The following is a 7,500-nucleotide window of genomic DNA, read 5'->3' as shown; positions in this document are numbered from 1 at the left end:
GGCCCGCCCAGGCAGGACACACCCCCTTACCTCCCCAGCGGGGCATCCTCCGAAGGCCCACCCCAAGGGCTCCAGCGAATCGAGGAGCATTGCACACGGAAACGGCCCGGACGCGAGTCCCGGTCGCACGGGGTGCGCATCCGGAACGTCCGGGACGCGCTTCCCGGGAGGGCCGATGGAGGGAGCCGAAGTGGCGCACGGCCGCCGGGCACGGACGGCCGAAGGCAGCGCCCGTGCGCCGGGAAGTCGGCAGGCGCGTGCCGGCTCCGTCGGGGACGAAATGTGCCGGGCAAGTCCGCCGCGAGGCAACGGTCCTGTGCGGAGTGGAGCGGAAGGCCCGCCGCGGCGGCAGCAGACCCCCCCTCCCTACCACCCCGGCGGGGCATCCGCCCAAAGCCCACCCCAAGCGTTCCAAAGTACCGAGGAGCGTTGCAAACGGGAACGGCCCGGACACGCGACCCGGTCGCACGGGATGCGCGTCCCGGTCGCACGGGTCGCGCGTCCCGGGAGGGCCGACGGACGAAGCCGAAGTGGCGCACGGCCGCCGCGCACGGACGGCCGGCGGCGGCGCCCGTGCGCCGGAAAGTCGTCGGGCGAGCGACGGCTCCGTCGGGGACGAACGGTGCCGGGCACGACCGCCGCGAGGCAACGGACTTGTGCGGAGGGGGGCGGAAGGCCCGCCGCGGCGGCGCCAGCCCCCCCTCCCTACCACCCCGACGGGGCATCCGCCCAAAGCCCACCCCAAGCGTTCCAAAGTACCGAGGAGCGTTGCAAACGGGAACCGCCCGGACACGCGTCCCGGTCGCACGGGATGCGCGTCCCGGTCGCACGGGTCGCGCGTCCCGGGAGGGCCGACGGAGGAAGCCGGCGCACGGCCGCCGCGCGGACGGCCGGCGGGGGCGCCCATGCGCCGGGGCCTCGGCGGGCGCGGGCCGGCTCCCTCGGGGACGAACGGTGCCGGGCCCGCCCGCCGCGAGGCGACGGACTTGTGCGGAGTGGAGCGGAAGTCCCGCCGCGGCAGCAGCAGCCCCCCCTCCCTACCACCCCGGCGGGGCATCCGCCCAAGGCCCACCCCAAGCGTTCCAAAGTACCGAGGAGCGTTGCAAACGGGAACGGCCCGGACACGCATCCCGGTCTCACGGGATGCGCGTCCCGGTCGCACGGGTCGCGCATCCCGGGAGGACCGACGGAGGAAGCCGGCGCACGGCCGCCGCGCGGACGGCCGGCGGCGGCGCCCATGCGCCGGGGCCTCGGCGGGCGCGTGCCGGCTCCCTCGGGGACGAACGGTGCCGGGCGCGCCCGCCGCGAGGCGACGGACTTGTGCGGAGTGGAGCGGAAGTCCCGCCGCGGCAGCAGCAGCCCCCCCTCCCTACCACCCCGGCGGGGCATCCGCCCAAGGCCCACCCCAAGCGTTCCAAAGTACCGAGGAGCGTTGCAAACGGGAACGGCCCGGACACGCGTCCCGATCTCACGGGATGCGCGTCCCGGTCGCACGGGATGCGCGTCCCGGTCGCACGGGTCGCGCATCCCGGGAGGGCCGACGGAGGAAGCCGGCGCACGGCCGCCGCGCGGACGGCCGAAGGCAGCGCCCGTGCGCCGGGAAGTCGGCAGGCGCGTGCCGGCTCCGTCGGGGACGAAATGTGCCGGGCAAGTCCGCCGCGAGGCAACAGTCCTGTGCGGAGTGGAGCGGAAGGCCCGCCGCGGCGGCAGCAGACCCCCCCTCCCTCCCACCCCGGCGGGGCATCCGCCCAAAGCCCACCCCAAGCGTTCCAAAGTACCGAGGAGCGTTGCAAACGGGAACGGCCCGGACACGCGACCCGGTCGCACGGGATGCGCGTCCCGGTCGCACGGGTCGCGCGTCCCGGGAGGGCCGACGGACGAAGCCGAAGTGGCGCACGGCCGCCGCGCACGGACGGCCGGCGGCGGCGCCCGTGCGCCGGAAAGTCGTCGGGCGCGCGACGGCTCCGTCGGGGACGAACGGTGCCGGGCACGACCGCCGCGAGGCAACGGACTTGTGCGGAGGGGGGCGGAAGGCCCGCCGCGGCGGCGCCAGCCCCCCCTCCCTACCACCCCGACGGGGCATCCGCCCAAAGCCCACCCCAAGCGTTCCAAAGTACCGAGGAGCGTTGCAAACGGGAACCGCCCGGACACGCGTCCCGGTCGCACGGGATGCGCGTCCCGGTCGCACGGGTCGCGCGTCCCGGGAGGGCCGACGGAGGAAGCCGGCGCACGGCCGCCGCGCGGACGGCCGGCGGGGGCGCCCATGCGCCGGGGCCTCGGCGGGCGCGGGCCGGCTCCCTCGGGGACGAACGGTGCCGGGCCCGCCCGCCGCGAGGCGACGGACTTGTGCGGAGTGGAGCGGAAGTCCCGCCGCGGCAGCAGCAGCCCCCCCTCCCTACCACCCCGGCGGGGCATCCGCCCAAGGCCCACCCCAAGCGTTCCAAAGTACCGAGGAGCGTTGCAAACGGGAACGGCCCGGACACGCGTCCCGGTCTCACGGGATGCGCGTCCCGGTCGCACGGGTCGCGCATCCCGGGAGGGCCGACGGAGGAAGCCGGCGCACGGCCGCCGCGCGGACGGCCGGCGGCGGCGCCCATGCGCCGGGGCCTCGGCGGGCGCGTGCCGGCTCCCTCGGGGACGAACGGTGCCGGGCGCGCCCGCCGCGAGGCGACGGACTTGTGCGGAGTGGAGCGGAAGTCCCGCCGCGGCAGCAGCAGCCCCCCCTCCCTACCACCCCGGCGGGGCATCCGCCCAAGGCCCACCCCAAGCGTTCCAAAGTACCGAGGAGCGTTGCAAACGGGAACGGCCCGGACACGCGTCCCGGTCTCACGGGATGCGCGTCCCGGTCGCACGGGTCGCGCATCCCGGGAGGGCCGACGGAGGAAGCCGGCGCACGGCCGCCGCGCGGACGGCCGGCGGCGGCGCCCATGCGCCGGGGCCTCGGCGGGCGCGTGCCGGCTCCCTCGGGGACGAACGGTGCCGGGCGCGCCCGCCGCGAGGCGACGGACTTGTGCGGAGTGGAGCGGAAGTCCCGCCGCGGCAGCAGCCGCCCCCCCTCCCTACCACCCCGGCGGGGCATCCGCCCAAAGCCCACCCCAAGCGTTCCAAAGTACCGAGGAGCGTTGCAAACGGGAACGGCCCGGACACGCGTCCCGGTCGCACGGGATGCGCGTCCCGGTCGCACGGGTCGCGCGTCCCGGGAGGACAGACCGAGCAAGCCGAGGTGCCGCTCACGGCCGCCGCGAGGGACGTACGGCGCCGGCGCCCGCGCCCCGTGGCACGGCCTAGAGCGTGCCCCCCTGCCACCCCATCGGGGCATCGGCGCAAAGCCCACCGCGGGGTAGATAACCGAAGGCAACGAGGGACGGTGGATGCACATATCCGAGCAGTGGCGATAGGGCCGGAGGGAGCACCGACAGGGCCGTGAGATTTTAAAGTACCGAGGGAATTTGCAAACCGGGCCCGCCCCTCCCCCCGTCCATCGCACGCCGATCGGGGGTCCGGCGCCCCGCGGGGGGCTGCCGGCATGCGCTCCCGGTGCAGGCATCGACGAGCCGCCCGCGACCTCCACTCGGGTCCGAGCCCCCAAGCGCGGATGCCGAAACGCGCCGGCCGCGGCAGCCCCACCCCTGCCACCCCATCGGGGCATCGGCGCAAGGCCCACCCTGGGGTAGATAACCGAAGGCAACGAGGGACGGTGGATGCACATATCCGAGCAATAGCGATAGGGCCGGAGCGAAGACCGAGGGGGTCGGGGGGTTTTAATGTTCCGAGGGAAGTTGGAAACGGGGCCCGCCCGGACGCCCGTCCCTCGCACGCCGATCGGGGGTCCCGCACCCCGCGGGGGGCTGCCGGCATGCGCCCCTAGTACAAGCATCGACGAGTCGCCCGCGACCTCCACTCGGATCCGGTGGCGCACGCGCGGATGGCGAAACGCGGCGGCCGCGGCTGCAGCCCCCCTACCACCCCGTTGGCGCGTCGGCGCAAAGCCCACCCCGGGGAGGATAACCGAAGGCGACGAGGGACGATGCATGCACATATCCGAGCAAATACCGAGAGGGTCGGGGGGAAGACCGAGAGGCAAGGGGTGTTTAGAGTACCGAGGGAAGTTGCGAAAGGGGCCCGCCCGGACGCTCGCCGCTCGCAGGCGATCCGGCGGGGCGCACGGAGGGCGCCGCCCATCGCCGGAGCTTGCTCGGTCATCTCTGCCGCACGGACACGTAAGCGCCGCCGCGCAAGGTTCGGCCGGCGGGGCGGACGGTTCGCCGCCGCAGGCCTTTCCCGCAGCCGGAACGTGGGCCCGGCGTTGCGCGCCGGCGGGCCGCGCAATCCGCCGGGGCGCACGGCGGGCGCCGCCCGTCGCCGGGGCTTCGCTCGGTCATCTCGGCCGCACGGACACGTGCGCGCAGCCGCGGAAGGTTCGGTCGGCGGGGCGGACGGTTCGCCGACGCAGGCCTCTCCCGCGGCCGGAACGCGGGACCGGCGTTGCGCGCCGGCGGAAGGCGCGATCCGGCAGGGCGCACGGCGGGCGCCGCCCGGGCTTCGCTCGGTCATCTCGGCCGCACGGACACGTGCGCGCCGCCCATCGCCGGGGCTTCGCTCGGTCATCTCGGCCGCGCCGCCACGTGCGCGCCGCCGCGGAAGGCTTGGCCGGCCGGGCGGACGGTTCGCCGCCGCAGGCCTTTCCCGCAGCATGCGCCCCTTCGCCCGAACGACCGCGGGACTCCGGTACGGCCTAGCCGTCGGCCGCCCGGCTGCAAGCCGTCGGGGCCGCTCGATCCCCGTCGCGTGCCGGCCGCCGCTCGGGCCAGCCGGCCGGCTGCCGCACGTAACCTCTGACCTCATCAGCGGTCGATCCGCACCGCGCTGGTCTTCGGTGCGGACCCGTCGGGGCCGTGCCGCGCCGGCCGTCGCATCCGGTTCCGCAGGCGCCGCCCGGTTGCCTCCCGCCCTCGTGCGCTCGCGCCGGCCGGGCGACGCGGTGCCCGCGGGACTCGGGCATGGTTGAGCCGTCGGCCGCCCGGCGGCATGCCGCCGCCGCTCCGCGCCGCGTGCCGGCTGCGCTCCTCCCCGCGCCCGTCCGCGGGCGGGCCCGCCGCCGCTCGCGCCGGCCGGGCGACGCGGTGCCCGCGGGACTCGGGCATGGTTGAGCCGTCGGCCGCCCGGCGGCATGCCGCCGCCGCTCCGCGCCGCGTGCCGGCTGCGCTCCTCCCCGCGCCCGTCCGCGGGCGGGCCCGCCGCCGCTCGCGCCGGCCGGGCGACGCGGTGCCCGCGGGACTCGGGCACGGTTGAGCCGACGGCCGCCCGGCGGCATGCCGCCGCCGCTCCGCGCCGCGTGCCGGCTGCGCTCCTCCCCGCGCCCGTCCGTGGGCGGGCCCGCCGCCGCTCGGCCTAGCCCCCCGGCTGCCGCACGTAACCTGCGACCTCGTCGGCGCTGGATGCGCGTCGTGACAGTTTTCGGTGGGGCGCCGCGGAGGCGCCGGGGGCCCATGCGACGGGCCAGGGGGCGAACGGAGGGCTCGGTCAGCCCTAACAGGGGACCGGCGACAAAGGAGCGGTCGCGCAAAGCTTCGTAAGGGACCCAGACGACGGGCCTACCGATCCGAAGCACCGCGCACGGACGCGCAGCGGGCCCACGACGGGCCGACACGGAAGGCCCGCCGCCAAGGCCGCAAAACCGACAAAGGAACCCACGGGGACGCACCAGAGCGGGCAAAGCTTTCACCGAACGGGACGGGACCGAGCCCCCGCAACAGGCGAGGGCGACGGATCCGACCAAGTAAGGCCGATCCCGCTCCACGCACGCGCGGCCGCAGGAACTTCGTGAGGGACGGGACGACCGGCCGACCGAACCGAAGCGCCGCGCACGGCCGCCGCGAGGGCCGGCCGGAGGCATAGACCGAGCGCCGCGCCAGCGGAAGGAGCGTGCCGGCTCCGTCGGGGACCACCTGCGCACGGTCCGTCCGAGCGAGCCGACGGACCGGCGCGGAAGGCCCGGCGCCGAGCCCGCAAAACCGACAAAGGAACCCACAGGGACGCACCAAAGCGGCCCAAGATTTCACCGAGACGGGACCGAGCCCACGCAACATGCGATGGCGACGGATCGGACCAAGTAAGGCCGATCCAACTCCGCGCGCGCGCGGCCGCGAGCACTTCGTGAGGGACAGGAAGACCGGCCGACCGAACCGAAGCGCCGCGCACGGCCGCCACAAGGGCCGGCTGGAGGCGTAGACCGAGAGCCGCACCAGCGGAAGGAGCGTGCCGGCTCCGTCGTGGGCCAACTCCGCGGGGCCCATCCGAGCGAGCCGACGGGCCGGCGCGGAAGGCCCGGCCGAACCCGCAAAACCGACAAAGGAACCCACAGGGACGCACCAGAGCGGACAAAGATTTCACCGAACAGGACGGGACCGAGCCCACGGAACATGCGAGGGCGAAGGATCGGACCAAGTAAGGCCGATCCAACTCCGCGCGCGCGCGGCCGCGAACACTTCATGAGGGACGGGAAGACCGGCCGACCGATCCGAAGCACCGCGCACGGCCGCCGCAAGGGCCGACCGAAGGAATAGACCGAGCACCGCACCAGCGGAAGGAGCGTGCCGGCTCCGTCGTGGGCCAACTCCGCGGGGCCCATCCGAGCGAGCCGACGGGCCGGCACGGAAGGCCCGGCCGAACCCGCAAAACCGACAAAGGAACCCACAGGGACGCACCAGAGCGGACAAAGATTTCACCGAACGGGACGGGACCGAGCCCACGCAACATGCGAGGGCGAAGGATCGGACCAAGTAAGGCCGATCCAACTCCGCGCGCGCGCGGCCGCGAAAACTTCGTCAGGGACGGGACGACGGGCCGACCGATCCGAAGCGCCGTGCACGGCCGCCGCAACGGCCGGCCGGAGGCGTAGACCGAGCGCCGCGCCAGCAGAAGGAGCGTGCCGGCTCCGTCGTGGGCCCGCTGCGCGTGGCCCATCCGAGCGAGCCGACGGGCCGAATCCCTCGAGGACGAACGGTGCCGGGCACGCCCGCAGCGAGTGCCCACGGCGGGCTTGTGCGGAGTGGAGCGGAAGGCCCGCCGCGGCGGCAGCAGCCCCCCCTCCCTACCACCCCAGCGGGGCATCCGCCCAAAGCCCACCCCAAGCGTTCCAAAGTACCGAGGAGCGTTGCAAACGGGAACCGCCCGGACATGCGTCCCGGTCGCACGGGATGCGCGTCCCGGTCGCACGGGTCGCGCGTCCCGGGAGGGCCGACGGAGGAAGCCGAAGTGCCGTGCGCGGCCGCCGCGACGGCCGGACGGCGGCGGCGCCCGTGCGCCGCGGCAAAGGCGGGAGCGGCCCGGCTCCGTCCGGGGCGCCGCGAGCTTCGGTCGAACCTTTGCCGTGACTCTTCGCAATAGGCCAAGCCCATTCACACTTGGCCAAGCCTAGGCCAAGCCAAGGCCTCCAATGCTTGGCCAAGTGCCTCCAAGGTCGGCCAAGACGGTGCCCAGCGTGCCAAAGCCATGGCA

This window comes from Phoenix dactylifera, chromosome 10 (assembly GCF_051530095.1).
Source record: "Phoenix dactylifera cultivar Ajwa chromosome 10, Ajwa_hap1_PhDact_Kaust_v1.1, whole genome shotgun sequence".
Taxonomy (NCBI): domain Eukaryota; kingdom Viridiplantae; phylum Streptophyta; class Magnoliopsida; order Arecales; family Arecaceae; genus Phoenix; species Phoenix dactylifera.
This window is presented reverse-complemented; position numbering follows the sequence as displayed.